The 16072-nt window shown below is 34.2% G+C and overlaps 1 protein-coding gene across 2 annotated transcripts in view; it reads right to left on the bottom strand.

Moving 5' to 3' along the window:
- LOC121405926 overlaps window positions 1–11174 on the bottom strand; it is a 38425-nt gene extending 27251 nt beyond the window's left edge. For both annotated transcript variants that reach the window (XM_041596923.1, XM_041596922.1), the window contains exon 1: window positions 10119–11174. The gene's annotated coding sequence lies outside the window, so the exon portion shown is untranslated. The remainder of the gene's footprint in view (window positions 1–10118) is intronic.
- Window positions 11175–16072: the final 4898 nt, after the last annotated feature.

Raw genomic sequence — 16072 nt, forward strand, 5'->3', positions numbered from 1 at the left:
TTGTAAGAAGTGTACACTGCGGTGTATTATAATCCTTATTTAATATTAATCTGGCATATCTATTTTGTAATTTTTGTAGTTTGGAAAGATTTGTTTTTGAACAACTTCCCCATGCAGTGCAACAATAATCAATATGTGGTAAAATTAAAGCAAAATATAAGGTTACAAGAGTTTTATGGGGTATTAATTTCTTTATGCGGCGAATACATCCAATTGTACGTGATATTTTATTACATATATATCTTACATGGTCAGACCAGGTCAGTTGCGAGTCAAGTATAATACCAAGATATTTCATTTTATCAACACATTGCAAGTGGTTATCGTACAATTTGATCTTGAATTGGTGATTATCTAGCTTTCTTTTAGTGCCAAAAGGCATGACCATGGTTTTCTGTGGATGAATATACATCTTATTAATATCAAACCACTTGCATATTAAATCAAAGTCATTTTGTAAATTCAATTGAACTTCAGAAAAGTTATGAGAATTGTTAAAAATAACGGTATCATCTGCATAGAGTGAAATTTTGGAATTTTTATGAATTCTTAAGTTGTTAATATCGTTAATATATAGACAAAAGATCAAGGGGCCAAGGATTGACCCCTGGGGCACCCCTGATTTCACAGTTAAAAACTCACTACAATAATCATCTATATTAACACATTGTTGTCTTCCGACCAAGTACGATTTAAACCATTCACGTACCTTATTATTCATACCATAGAAAATTAGTTTATCAAGTATTATTTCGTGTGGAATTACGTCAAATGCTTTTTTTAGATCATAAAATATAGCTCCCGTAATCTGACCATGATTCATATTTTCAAACAGGTAGTCAGTAATTTCTGTAAGGCACGTGGCTGTGGAATGGAGTGGTCTGAATCCAGATTGACGTTCCGACAATAAATTATTTTGGTTAAGATACGAATACAATTGTTTGTGTACTGCTTTTTCAAGGATTTTTGACATAGAGGGCAGTATTGAAATGGGCCTGAAATTGTCAACACTGAGCGAGCCACCCTTGTGAATTGGCGTGATTTTTGCGACTTTGAAATCAGATGGAAATTGAGAAGTTTTTAGTGATAAGTTAAACAATTTAGAAAGTGGTTCCGCAATTATATCAGCAGATACTTTTAGTAACTTAGGATGTAGACCGTCCATTCCTACAGCCTTTTTACAATCAATATTGCGTAGTTCGTTTTTGACAAATTCAGATTTAATGTCTTGAAATTCAAAAGAATAATTAGTTTGAGTTAACGTTTGTAAATCGTTAAAAGCACCGTCTACTGTGTTGGAACTTGAGCTTGTTTGTAGGTTTGAGCCTACTTTATTAAAAGCTTCATTCAATAAACCTGCCACCTTTACTTTGTCAGATATCATTTCTTCATCAATCAGGATTGTGTTGTTTATTTCCTGTTTCTTTGATGGTAAAAGCCCTTTGAGAACTTTCCAATTTTTATTCAAATCATTTCCACATTCTGAAAACTTATTCAGGTAATATTCTTTTTTAAGAAATTTGTTCAAATTATTTGCTCTGTTTCGATAGTACTTAAACTTTTTCCAATAGTAATCACTTTTCGTTTTATGGAACTTTTTCTTAAAGAAATCACGGTCACGTGCCAAATTTATGTATTCATTTGTAATCCAAGGTATTCCATTTCTTTTTCTTCTGACAGAAATAAAAGGTGCATGTTTATCACTTAAAGTAGTAAACAAAAATTTGAAATGAGACCACATTTCGTCAACTTGAACGTTTTCGTTATTGAAATCATTCCAGTTTTGATTTTTCAAGTCATCTCGAAATCTGTTTTCATCAAAGTTGCGAAAAGACCTAAATTTACTTATTTTAGAATGAAACATTGTGTGCTTGCCTTTCACTACTACAAAAGTCAAACAGTGGTCACTAAAACCAATAGAGATTACACCCGACTTTACACTTTCAATTGAATTTGAGGTAAGTATTAAGTCGATGATTGTGCTACTGTGAGGTGTAACTCGTGTGGGGTCATTAATTAACTGGTTAAGCTGATAAGTATGACAAATATCCTTAATTATTTTAGACAACGCATTATTATTACTCATGTTGCAATTGAAATCACCCATCAAAATGATATTATTTGATAATGAAATTACTTTTTCAACATTTGCTTCAAGGGTGGTAAAATAGGTACTTGGTGAGGAAGGCCTCCTGTATAAAATACCAACAAAAATCGAACTGCTATTTTTTCTTTTAATCTCCAGCCACATAACCTCAAGTTCTTTGGTTTCCAGATCCATTCTTCTCATGTAATTAAATTTCTCACTGATGTAACATCCTACACCCCCACCAGAACTTTCCCTGTCTTTCCTTTCAATCTTATAACCGTCAATGGATATTATATGGTTTGAACAATCATCGTTCAACCATGTTTCTGATAGTCCTAAAATATCAAAAGGATTTGACATAAGAAATTGCTGCACATCTGTAATTTTATTTCTCAAACTTCTGATGTTTAGATGAGCTAACTTAATGCCTTTATCATTTGGAAAATCAGTAGGTACATTGTATGCATGATCTTCAACTTGGGTATTATTTGGAAAATGAGAACAATTCATAACGTAATTTTCTCCAGATGGAATACATTCCTGATCCCAAAAGGGAAATTGTTTCAAAATACACGCGGTACACTGCCAGTTTTTGAAATTTTCGTTTAAATCATCATATTTGGATTTGGGAATTCCCTCGCACACTATATGTGCCCATTTTTCACATGAGGTACATAAAAGGGCCTTTTGGTTACTCTTTACTGGTTTATTACATTTACTACACGGATACTTGACCATAAGAGGTGATACAAACTCAATAGTTGTTGATAATAAAAAAAAGTAATACCATGTAAACATAAATTACACAAAAAATACACACAAAAAATCTTAAAAGATTGTATATAATAAAATTTGATGAATCGAACAATCAAAGAAAGTCTTCCTAACAGAAAATAGGTGGTCCATATTATCAATGAAGGAGCTGCAAAGCAAAACATAGGAGTTCCGCTTATTTGTCAGCTATATAATGAAATGATGATAATTCATTTTATGTCATTTAAATGTTTATGAGAAACGGAGGTCACTTTCGTTACGGATTACTTTATTCATCGGTTTGCCATTGTTGGTTGTTATTTTTGCTATTACTCGACCATCACTGGACCATACTGATTGTACATTCTTGTTCTTCTTTGCGCAGTTGAGCAGGTTCAGATTGTATTTTGTCAGTTGTTCTTGGATAACCACCCGAGTACCTTTCAGACGACGACGTCGAGAAATGACTGCATGGCGAGTTCTGTACGAAATAAATTTCGCAACTATTGGTCGAGGGCGTTTCGATGTTACTTTCCCTTTTCCATTCTCATTCTGTGCTTTATTGGGGTTACCCAACCGATGCGAGCGATCAATATCTTCTTTGGAGATCTCCAATCCAAGTTGATCACGTGCTATTTTGCAAATGAGGTCATCCGTGTCTTCGTTTCTTTGCTCTTCTACGCCAAAGAACTGCAGACAGTTTCTGCGCGAGTACTGCTCCAAATCCTCAGTTGATAAGCGAAGATTATTAATTGTTATTTGCTGGTCTTCAATTATGCCGGAGAGGCGACTAATCTCTCTAGCTTGATCTTTAATCTCGACTTCATTATCTACCATTCTCTTCTCCTGATCATTCAAACGATCAAGAAGTTTGCCAAATTCCTCCTTCACTGCTTCGTGAACGATTACATTGATAGACTTAAGCAGATCTTTGTTTTCGTTTTTAAAGCGTGAGAACATGTCATTGATGAGCTTGTTGGTGGCGTCATCTACCTGGTTGTTTGGCGTCGCCATATTGGAATAGTGTGAGGGTATTTCAGTCTATTAATGATAATTATCAATGATAAATACTAAATGACGAAAAATATAAACGGAATGACGAAAAATTTCGTTAACACTCCACCTCACAGTAGAAATCTGTTGTATATAAGTTACATGTAAGTTGACGAAATATAATGCATATAGATTCAGTTAACTCCGAGTATGAAGTATTGCAGCAATATATAAGGAACTCATATGTTATTCAGAATGTTTGTACTCACATCTAATCTCCAAATAATTCATGGTATAAAATAATGTCAATCTTGCAGTATAATAAATATACGGAAGGTTTACCAAGCACATTTCACTCTAGTCGCGAAGTATTGGAGAACGCATAATTCCGTAGTATATGTATCACAATCAGATACATGTAGAAGTCTGTAGCTTGCCGAAGACATGACAGGGTCCTGCTTCAGTATTTTGACAACAATGTGCAAAAATGAATAAAAATTGGACCATCTATGATGCTGGTAGGAAAGGTGTGCCTCAAATCCTACAAACGAGTCATTTTATCATTCAGTTGATAATAAATTCGGTTTCTTGTTGAAGTTTTTTCTGGTTCATTTGGAAGCTCCTCCAAATCCCTCCTCATTGTTTATAGGGCAATAATAAGATCGCTAATGGGTCAAGGGAATACTGAGTACTGTTCAAGGTTAATTTTGCGTTGTCATGGTAATGCTGTGTTTTGGAACAGTCCATGCCCCTTTCTTATGTAATTTTGGCTGGTTGGATGGGAACCACACATTGGGGTGTAGGAGGCCAGAGACACCAGTATTTTATATGTTGATAGAAGGGAGTACAGTATGTGCAGAGAAGCTCTAGGTTTGGCAAACATAATTAACTAATGAATAGTTGAGGCGTTTCTTTGTCTGATACTTGGACTTTGTTAACTTTTTAATTTTTGTTTTGGGTCTTGATTAATATTCGGTTTAATTAAGTTATGGTGTGAATTAATGTTAATTGTTTGATCCAGAATGTGTATTTGATAGTTCTAGGGGCTACTTTTGAAAAAGTAGGGGGGCCCACGTGTTGATGAAAGTGTTTTACTTTTATGTGTCTGTGTGTTATAATGGTTATCATATTGTAATATGCTGATCTTTCTGATTTGTAACTGGGATTTGGCTAGGAGTACTGCTAGGTTTAGTCAGGATAAAGTATCAATGTTAATTTCGAGAACCTCAATCTGAGACCGGGATTGCATTAGAGGGATACTGGAGTGACTATTGGGGCAGTAAGGTTTTTTTCTCTTTACCTTTGTTTTTATGTTAACCTTCGAGGCCGGAAAGGATGCATTGGTAGTTGAGAGAATTAGTCAAAAGTCATGAGATTTTTCAGTATGTTATATTGGTGAACCATTGTTCCATTGGAAATTGCTAAGATTTGGGGGAACATCTGGTAATTGTTGTTACCGGTGTTTGTTTATTGTCTTGTAATTCTTTAACAATTTGGATCAGCTTAAAGTATAAGTAGGTAGGCCTATATTTTTGGAGGTTTAAGGATGACATTGTAGTGATTGATTTACTGGCTATAATTATATAATGGTCTGTTATTCGTTGAGATACATGGATTGTGAAGGTCTATGTCGATAACTAAACAATTGGTTGGTATAAACTCTGGAGCTGTTAGGATCAGTTAGGAAGCACTTGGAATGTTAATGCTAGGAACCTCAATATGAGACTAGTATAACATAATAAGGAGTGTACTTGAAAAATGAAACAGTTGAGTTTTTGCACTAGATATGTTTTCTGTGTTTATTCTCGTCACGAGACCAGGAAGTTCGTATTAGTGGTGCGGGTTCGCCAATACCGTGTTATTGCTGAGATTTTTATATTCCGTATCAGGTGATTACTGGCTTTATGTATTTAGTGTCATGATTAATTGTAAATTGATTTGTTCTGTAACTGCGAACAAGCATCTCCAGGTAGTGTTACTTAAAGTAGGACTTTAATTTGTAATAATTTTGGTATAGTGAGTGGCGGGACGTCACTCAATTAAGTAGGGGAGTATGTAACAGGTCAAAATGAACTGTTTATTGAAAATTCATATGTTTTCATTACTCTTAATCATTTGTTTGTAAGTAATAGATGCCTTCACAGGAAGTGCACATGAATTAGTAGAAAGTAGAAATGTTTAACAATCTTCATGCTTTTTAAGAAGTATGATTCACACTCTTTCTGGGTAAGAGTGATGCGGTCTTTGGGTCAAAACATCACATTCCAGAGCTATGAGCTTGTATGACGTAGATCATTATGGTCAAGGCTTAGCATCTGTGAATGGAAAGTGATAAATGCATAAAAGGGGGAAAGGATTTTACTCCAATTCACTCCTGCACTGCACCCCATTCATGGGGCAGGCAGAGAGGCTTCTTCATTTTTGGGTCAGAATTATATAGGTAAGATGTTTATCTTATTTTGTCAATTCTGTTAGTTTTGAACGATAGTTTATAAAGTTGGTTAATAATGTATTTTCTATTGTTCGGAATAAGAGGTTAGGTTATATTAAAGTATGCTAGCATAGCATATTTGTCTTAATTTGAAGGGGTTTTGTGAATTAAATAATTAATTAGTTGTGCATCTGTCTTTGTCACTTCAGATGATTTTTGTGATATTTTATATTAATTACTTGTACTTGTATACTTGATTGTAGTATGTAGTTATAAACATAAAATGTGTTCGGTTCTAATCGTAAAGTAAAACGATTTAGTAAAATGATCTTTAGAGTTGAAGATTTTGGTTATTGAATTGTAAATTCAATGTTTCAGTTTTGTGTTTTCAGAGTAAAGGGTCACAATAATTGCTTACTATGTGTAATAATTGTTACTTTCCTTTTAAAGGTATATTTGACATGACATTCATGTAGCGGGTGAGGCTATCACGAGAGGAAATATGGTCCTCTAGGCCAGATTGCCAGGGTGAGTGGTTATCATTTATAAACCACTGTATTTCAATGCTAATTTGTTGGCATATTTTAATTGTTGTTTGGTAAATTTCACCTAATGGATGTATTTCATTTATTTGTTAGAAGAGTTATCCGTGACGATGGAGGAACTGAATTTGTGATTAGATGAGTTGAATTCAGGCAATATTGAATAAGTTTTAATGACTGGATATAGACAACATGTTTATCATTTATTATTACGAGTCTACTTGACGTCATATTGATGAATGTTTTATCTTAGAGTCACAAGCAAATATGTGTAAATTTCTATTTTGTGCGTTTTTCAAACACATATCATCATTCTAGTTAATTGTTTTATTCTCATTGGTTCTTGCAGGTTTTTTATTATTTCTTTATCTTTTGTTCCTGTACTTGGAAATTTTGGAATTTTGTATATAACGACTCATCGATATTAAACGAACCGAAACACAAGGAATGGTGTCGTGTGTCATCTTTCTACATCAGTTTCCACGTGTTACATCACCATAGTCATATAATGCGCTTGCTGATTTTATTAGAATTGCATCTGAACACATGAAACACTTTTTGCAGTCATTGCAATCATGATTATCATACGCATCTCACTAATCAAATATTGCGAGCGCGAAGCGCGAGCTGAAAATTTAGATAATTCAGACCTGAAGTGGGGTATTCTAAGGTTACTTTGTAGGAATTAACTAGAACCATACGTAATCCATTAACCAAATGATGCGAGTGCGAAGCGCGAGCTGAAAATTTTTGATATTCAAATCAAAAGAAGGGACATGTTTAGGACTGATTTTAGGAATTCATGAAGAGCAGACATATCTCACCAATCCATTAATGCGCACGTAATCACGGACAGGAAATGTTTCATATATACGAAGACCTTAACATGGGGCAATCACTTTTTTGAGTCATGAAAAAGAAGCATATGTCACTACATAAAACAATGATAACTCAAGTGCTATAGGAAATATATTTGGTTTATGAAAACGGGGTGTTTTAGTACATCAGGATTATATATCTCGTTAAACAGACAATGCGAGCATCTTTTTCATTTCATTTATTTCATTTTCAACAAAATATAAATCAAATAAATACAATCATAACAAGTCAACATCATAAAAATATATATCAATGTCATAAAATCAACTTGAGAAAGACATGCTATAAAACAGTTACATATAAAATAATCATGTGTAAAGAAATTGTGATCTATAATTTGTGAAAATGGAGGATCCCACTAAAAAGCTAGGCTTGTATGTTGTGGGCTCCTCAAAATCTGACAAACGAGAAATTAATTTTATATATTCAAATCAAATCAAAAACCATGAGAGCCAACAGGAGACATTATTAAAAGAAAATATCAAATAATCAAATGTGAAAATTACGCAAAAAACTCAGGAATGAGAAAATATAGAAAGAAAGCGAATGAATGAAAGAGAGAGGGAGAGAAGAATGGGGAGATGAGGAATGAATGTGAGAACTGCATATGAACTAGGCCTAAAGAGAGAAAAGTGTAGACAAGAAGCAAAGTAGCGCATGACTGAAAAGGAACTGTGAATAAAGATAAAAATCTGTGATGATGTATTTTTCAGACTTGATTATAAGATTTCAGTAAGAAAGATTTTAACTTTCTTTTGAAAGTGAACAGAGAGGGGGAATTTCTTAAATCGTTGTGAAGGGAATTCCAAAATTTTGGGCCTTCATAAATGAAAGTATTTTTGGCTTTGAACGTCCTGAAGAGCGGTAAATGGAATTCATCTGATTGCCTAGTTGGGTATTTATGAATGCTCTCATTATTATGAAACATGTCATGAAAAGCAATGGGTAAATTATTGCTATTATATTGATACATCAATTGACCTAATTGAAATGAATATAAATCCTTAATTTTCAAAATCTTGTTTTCGAGAAATAAAGAATTAGTATGAGAGCGTATTGGAGCATTGCAAATAATCCGGATAACCTTCTTTTGCAGTATAAAAATCTTTTCTTTCAATGTTTGATGGGTATTCACCCAAATCAAGAGACCGTAATTCAGGTATGGCAAAATCAATGACGAGTAAAGCATAAATAATGAGGATTGCGGTAAAAGAAATTTCATTCTGTTGATAACACCAATATTTCTTGATACAATTTTACATACATTGTTAATATGCACTTTCCATGTAAGATGGCTATCAACTGTGACCCCCAAAAATTTAGTATGAGAAACCTGTTTTAATGGTGTGTTGTTTAGAATTATATCCGAAGGTAATGAATCTAAAGAGATGCTAAATAGCATGTAATTTGTCTGTTGTAAATTAAGTGAAAGGAACAATGAAGACGTAGGCCCTGGGCAAATGTTTCTTATGTAATTTAACATAACATAATTATAATATAATATAACATAATGAATAATATTTTTTTCTTTCCCAATACGTTTCTCTTCCTTTCTCCCTCTCTTCTCCTTTTCCCATTTTCCCCGTTTTTTTTTTTTTTGGGGGGGGGTCAGCTGATAGGGGGAGGGGGCACGTGCCCCATGCCCCCCCCCCCCCCGTAGTTACGCAACTGTATGTCCATATGGCGAATACCCCTCCAATATTATTATCGTTTTTACCCCATGATGGTTTAATTTTTTTATAAGAGATTACATAAAAAAAATCGACATTCCATCATAATCCCTTCCCAAAGACCCCAACATTGATGAATAAGATGAAACGGGGGTTTCTCTTCAACGTTATAATAAGGACATAAGTATTTCGTTTGGAAATGGTGAACTGGCTCTTTATTTATATTCAACAATATTGTTTCATTTGTTAAGCGGTATTTCAGAAACAATTTTCACCAACAAAGCAATTATCTCTTGTGATTTTTTTTTCATTTTTTTCGTAAAAACGGGGGGGGGTGTTTGTACAGGCCATCCCCCCCTTCTCGAAAAGTGGGGGGATATATCCCCCATCCCCCCCCCGGGATTTACGCCAGTGGCTTGACCCTAAGTTAATTAAAAATGGTCAAAGCAGCTTAAGTAGGATATAGCTGAAAATTTAAACCGAATTGGATGTAAATCTTTATCAATTTAAGAAAATATCATAATTTTCTAATTTTACAAATTTGATAAGATTTTCAGTTTTTGCTTGTATTTCACTTGAAATCCCTATAATAAGTCTTACAAAGCCATATGGTACAGCTGCAGTAACACCTAAAACCAGACTAAGATGCTGGTTATGGTTACAACAAACTCATTATCAAAGTATTCAAATGTAATATTAGGACCTGATAATTATAGGCCAGAAACTTCACGAGAAAGCCTACAAACAAATCATTTTCTTACCTTTTTGTGTAGGATCTGTGGAAAATTACTCGATAAGGTTTATTAGGTCGATCTGATCTTGTCGAAAAGAAGTAGCGCACACACGAGTCATATAATATCTGCTGATGTATAGAAACCGAGTATGATATGATCCTGATATTATCACATTGAAATTGGCACAAAGAGAGTGTACAGAAAGTAGCTAACTTCATGGAAGAAGTATGACTCACACTCCAGCCCCAGTCACTTGCACAGAGCATCACCACACCCCTTGATACCAGAGAAAGTTTGATAGACAGTGACCTGTAGACCAATCAGATCAAGTTTAGATCACTCCCATCTTAAAATAGTTACACCCCCAAAACAAATGATATAAATAAGACTTCTTGATTATTAGAGAAGACGAACGATAGAATACTAGACCCACACTCATCCAGATAGACTGACTGACTTCAAGACTTAGACGTCCATCGAATATTATATTAACTTCACTCCGAATCTTAATCTTTAATATACTTCGAAACTATTATATTCATCGTCTCCTGTTATATCTGAATCTTCATGTACTTCAAAGTGTGAATTGCCAACTGCAACTGATGATTAAATACTTTGTGATTTGAACTGTATAACTTTCTGCAAAGTTTCCTTTATTACGCTTCCCTAATTACCGATCCCAACACGACATGGTGGAGAACCCGGTTTTCTAATCGAGAAACGCTTAATTTTTATCATGGATATGTGCTTTGAGAAAAGACTGAGAATTGCTCTCATAAAAAAGACAGTTAAAAGATATCATTTATCCTACGAGTGTTAGCACCGGCATGAACTCCTGTTAGAACCTGAGCTACAATGGATGACAAAAATCGACGACTACAATTACCGCACTACAGAAACACACAGACGGACGACAAAGACGGATGAACAGACGGACGATACAGACGGAGGAACAGTATGGACAAGGACATCGATTACAACACAGATGACAATGAATCTAACTGGAAACATCACAAGACGCCATCGTCAACGCCAAAGACGTAGATCACCACTACAACAACATAAATCTTGAATTATAGAATGAATAACTTTGGCTCTTCCCCCGAATATATCAAACACCGGACATTACTTTAATTGTGCTAAGACTACATTTTAATCATTCTTTTGAGTTATATTCTTCATCTCTGATCGGTAAGTGAACCATTTTCTTTATTGTTCCACTGGCATATGAGAGAGTGCGAGAGGCTATATTTAATTCAATGTCCATTACATGCGTATAATTGTATTTTTATTGTACACAGTTTCATTAATTTGTATAATAACATTTTCTTTATCCTTTTGATTTGACATTGGAAATAGCAATATTTGACAAACACTGACTCTAACCAGTCTCATTTAATATTGACCACGATGAAAATTCAACAACCTTTAACACTTAAGACGAAGTCATTGACATTGACAATTCCAAATACTCAGCCAGATAAGGATTAACTAAGTTTATGTAACATGTGATATTTCATTATTTCTCAAACAACATTGGATGTGATGTAATCAAGGTAGATGATATTATGAAGCAAGAATGTTTTATATTTCAATCAATATCATGATGATGTTGTATTTGGTTAACATTAACATGTAAAGCAAAGCATTTTCCAGTGATGAATGATACTGGACTACACATAGGCCAAGTGTGTCAAGAAATACGATTTTATTCTGGTTTTTATTATTTTCTTTTAGTATTTCGCCGCTTTGTGTATAGCATGAAACTTGTCAAGTTTGAATGTACTTGAAAATGACCATTAAGACATTATCAGAGCAAATTAGGAGTGAAACTTATATAGAAGATTTGGTGCGTAATCCTATGACATAAAATTACTTCAGAAATAGAAGTGAAAATAGAAGCACATTTCCCTATGATGAGGACGCCCACCGCTCACAAATTGATCGATTAATATACATGTAATATTGTTGCGGAGTGTATAGAAACTACTTTGGTGACATCACTATTTTCTGGAATCTTACAAGTGTGAATAGGCCCTTATCCTCAACACAAGGCAAGCTTTACCCCAATCCACCTGTTCTATTACAATATCCAGACTAGTTGACAGGAACGACATTAATGACATAAATGACCATTACAGAGGATTGCCCTATGACCTTTAAATTCCATCGAGACCACTAAAGTTTACTGTGACCTACTGACCAACTTTTCAGACAGATTTTTCAGACAATTGTATTTGATGTAAATAGTAATTTCTTAATGTTTAATGTTGTATGTGATTGAATAATATTGTTGACAATGTGTTTACTCAAGTTAAGAACAGTATATATTTTATTGAACAAATATTTATCATCGCAAGGTTGATTACCAAGATAAGTTTGAATTTATACTTGTCATATTGATGATATCTATCAAGTTTGAAAGTACATGTACTTGTTTATTTTGTTCTTTTATAACATGAATAAGGAAAGATATTCTCCAACAGGATAGGAGTGATAGTAATAATTGAATTCTATGTTGATTGCTTCATTTGAAGTACATATTGGCCTTCCTAACATAGAGAAACTGTCATTTCTAGAGCGCACCTGTTAACTTTCCACTAATTATCATGTTGATCAGATGCTAGGATTTATATAGCATACATTTTTTCTTGTTATTACTGTTATTGCTTGAACTAATTTAGTGTTATAGTTAGAGTGAAATTGATCTGTATTCTTCATTTGATTTGAAGGAGTTTGTACTATGTAATTAATGAACATTGATTTAGTAATATTTGCTTTTTGTTTCAAAGTGCATAAGTCTGCATGAGTTAATGTGTTTAGTATCATCATTGGTTGATCAGTTGATTAATTTACTTGTGTGTTACTTTATTTCAATATATTTAGTGAATGTATTCGATGTGTTAGTTATATCTTTAGTTTAAGTTGAAATTAGTTAAGACGTAGAATAAGTTTAATCCTCTTAGTATAAATAGTATGTGTGAGAGAGAGAGTGAAAGTACAGTGGACAATCGAGATACACTATTCTGGTTTCACTCACTTTTCAAAATATCCTTTGTAATCTATTTGTATACATTTCGTTTCCCAAATGAGGAGAGGAGCCTCATTTTCCAAAGAAAGGGGATGTTATGTAGTACGAATATAACTTCCTGTTATCCTTTCAGTCATTCACCCTCACTTGTTTACAAACTCCCCCAATGTCATCTTAGAATCCCAAAACAACCAATATCATTTAACTGCTGAGCCTTGACCATAAAAAGACCAACCCTCAGTAACGTCAGCTAACTTCATGGAAGAAATATGACTCACACTCCCGCCCCAGTCACTTGCACAGAGCATCACCACACCCTTGATACCAGAGAAAGTTTGATAGACAGTGACCTGTAGACCAATCAGATCAAGTGTAGATCACTCCCATCTTAAAATAGTTACACCCCCAAAACAAGTGATATAAATAAGACTTCTTGATTATTAGAGAAGACCAACGATAGAATACTAGACCCACACTCATCCAGATAGACTGACTGACTTCAAGACTTAGACGTCCATCGAATATTATATTAACTTCACTCCGAATCTTAATCTTTAATATACTTCGAAACTATTATATTCATCGTCTCCTGTTATATCTGAATCTTCATGTACTTCAAAGTGTGAATTGTCAACTGCAACTGATGATTAAATACTTTGTGATTTGAACTGTATAACTTTCTGCAAAGTTTCCTCATTACGCTTCCCTTCAATAATCACCGATCCCATTCCCAACACAACAATAAAGTTCTATGGAAACTTTTCGTCTATTTTTATTTCCGCCTTTGCAGTCATTGGCACACATCGAATTTATTTTGTAATGTTTTTAATTACCCAACTTTAAGGATGTCGAAGGCGCTAATTTGTAGTCCGTAAGATTTTAACATTGGTTCATCGAAATATAGACCAGGGGCCCGTTGCATAAAACTTTTTACCTGCGAAAACTCAGGTTGTTGTTTTTTTGTTAAAGTCAATGGCAGAAATCAGACTATCCTTAGAGTTTTCAGTTTTACCAGAGTTTTTTTCAGGTAAAAAGTTTTATGCAACAGGCCCCAGAACCTAGGACAGAAGGGTGCATGAGTGACCCCTTAATCGTACTCTCTGGTGGTTGTGGTGATGATGATGAAGATGATGATGATGAAGATGATGATGATGATGATGATGATGGTGATGATGATGATGATGATGATGATGATGATGATGATGATGATGATGATGATGATGACGATGATGATGATGATGACGATGATGATGATGATGATGATGAAGATGATGATGATGATGACGATGATGATGATGATGATGATGATGATGATGATGATGATGATGATGATGATGACGATGATGAAGATGGGGATATGACATGTATGATGATGGTGGTGATGATGCATGGTGGTGGTGGTGGCGCCTGGCGGTGATGATCATGATGAACATTATCTTGTACTGTTTGTAATTACCCAATTTTCAGGATGTGAAAGGTGCTTATTTAGTACCGGATCATCGAAATAAGAACAGGACCTGGGGCAGAAGGGTGCATGAAGGAGTGATCCCTTCGTACACTATAAAAACGCCTTTTGAAATTTTAAGCAAGTTGTTTACAGCCAGCCTGTTTAAACTTTTTAATCAACTACAGTGCATATAAAAAAAAGTTTACACTTTGAAAAAAAGCTCTAGGAATTAAAAAATATACAACATGTGGGTAATTTTTTCACATATAATCTTGGGTTTGTGGGTCATCTATCCAATGAAAGTAAAAGTTTTGACAGAATGTTACACTTGAATGAGCACTGCCCATTTTTCTAAAGCTCGCAGAAATCTGTTTGCGCAGAAATGCTCGTTTTCACGCAGTGTCAAGGGGAAAGGGCGAAATCAAACTTACCCTGCGATACATTTTTCCTACATTTCCCTTGCACTTTCAGTCAATTAAGATAAAACAGATACATTCAAGCATTTTTAAACAAATTTGACACCCAAATTGAAATTTCAATACTTAGTAAGCACAACTTTTACCCTTTTCATGCCAGCTGGATTTAATGACATAGCTGAATCTGAACAAAAGTTAACATCAGACATCTCCAGCACTTTTTCACTAAGTTTTTATTATTTCAAGTGGGTTGGCATTTAATTTTTCATTTAATACTTGTTTCTCAACACTTTTCCCAAGCTTGACAATGATTAAGAAAATGAACATCAAGCCAAATTCATTCTATGTAAATCACAACTCAGTGTAAATCAAATATCGCCTTGATGGCCTTGGTGTGTGTGGGGGGGGGGTGGGCGGGGCGCAATGCACTCTTCGAAGTGTATTGGGCACGGAAACAAGTTAAAAGAGGTCAAAGATATCTTCAAATCAATTTTACTTGCTAAATTCTACGTGTTCTTCATGGTAAAAGTTTACTTTTATTCGCATAGCTATTTCAAACTTCTGCGCAAATCATTTTTCACTAACTTTTCAAAAGTAAGTGATGCTCACTCAAGCGGAAATATTTTTCGATAGTTATATCGTCATTTGCTTAAATGGATCTGTACCGATGTTAAAATGTGGAAAAATCTTCAAGATATTACAAATGTAAAAGTTTACAGGATTTTTTCAAAGTGTAAACTTTTTTTGATACGCACTGTATATTTCAACTTTTAAAATAACTGTTTAAACTTTTAAAAGAACTCTTTAAACTTTTTAAAGAGCTGTTTAAACTTAGTTATTACAAAAAAGTTTAAAACAATTTGTTGTTAGAATGACAGGCTTAAACAACGTGCTATGTTTTTTTTTGTACTTTGTATGATACAGGCGGGGCATTCTGCTCTCCATCATTTTGCTGAATCTCCAAACTCAAGATTATGTTGTGTCATGTTCAATTTCATGCAAAGAGAAGCCGGTCCATGGCAAAGCGAGACTTATCTGTCAATTAAAGAGGATGATAATGTTGTTTTGTTGCTAATAGCACCGCTGC

This window comes from Lytechinus variegatus, chromosome 19 (genome assembly GCF_018143015.1).
Source record: "Lytechinus variegatus isolate NC3 chromosome 19, Lvar_3.0, whole genome shotgun sequence".
Lineage (NCBI taxonomy): Eukaryota > Metazoa > Echinodermata > Echinoidea > Temnopleuroida > Toxopneustidae > Lytechinus > Lytechinus variegatus.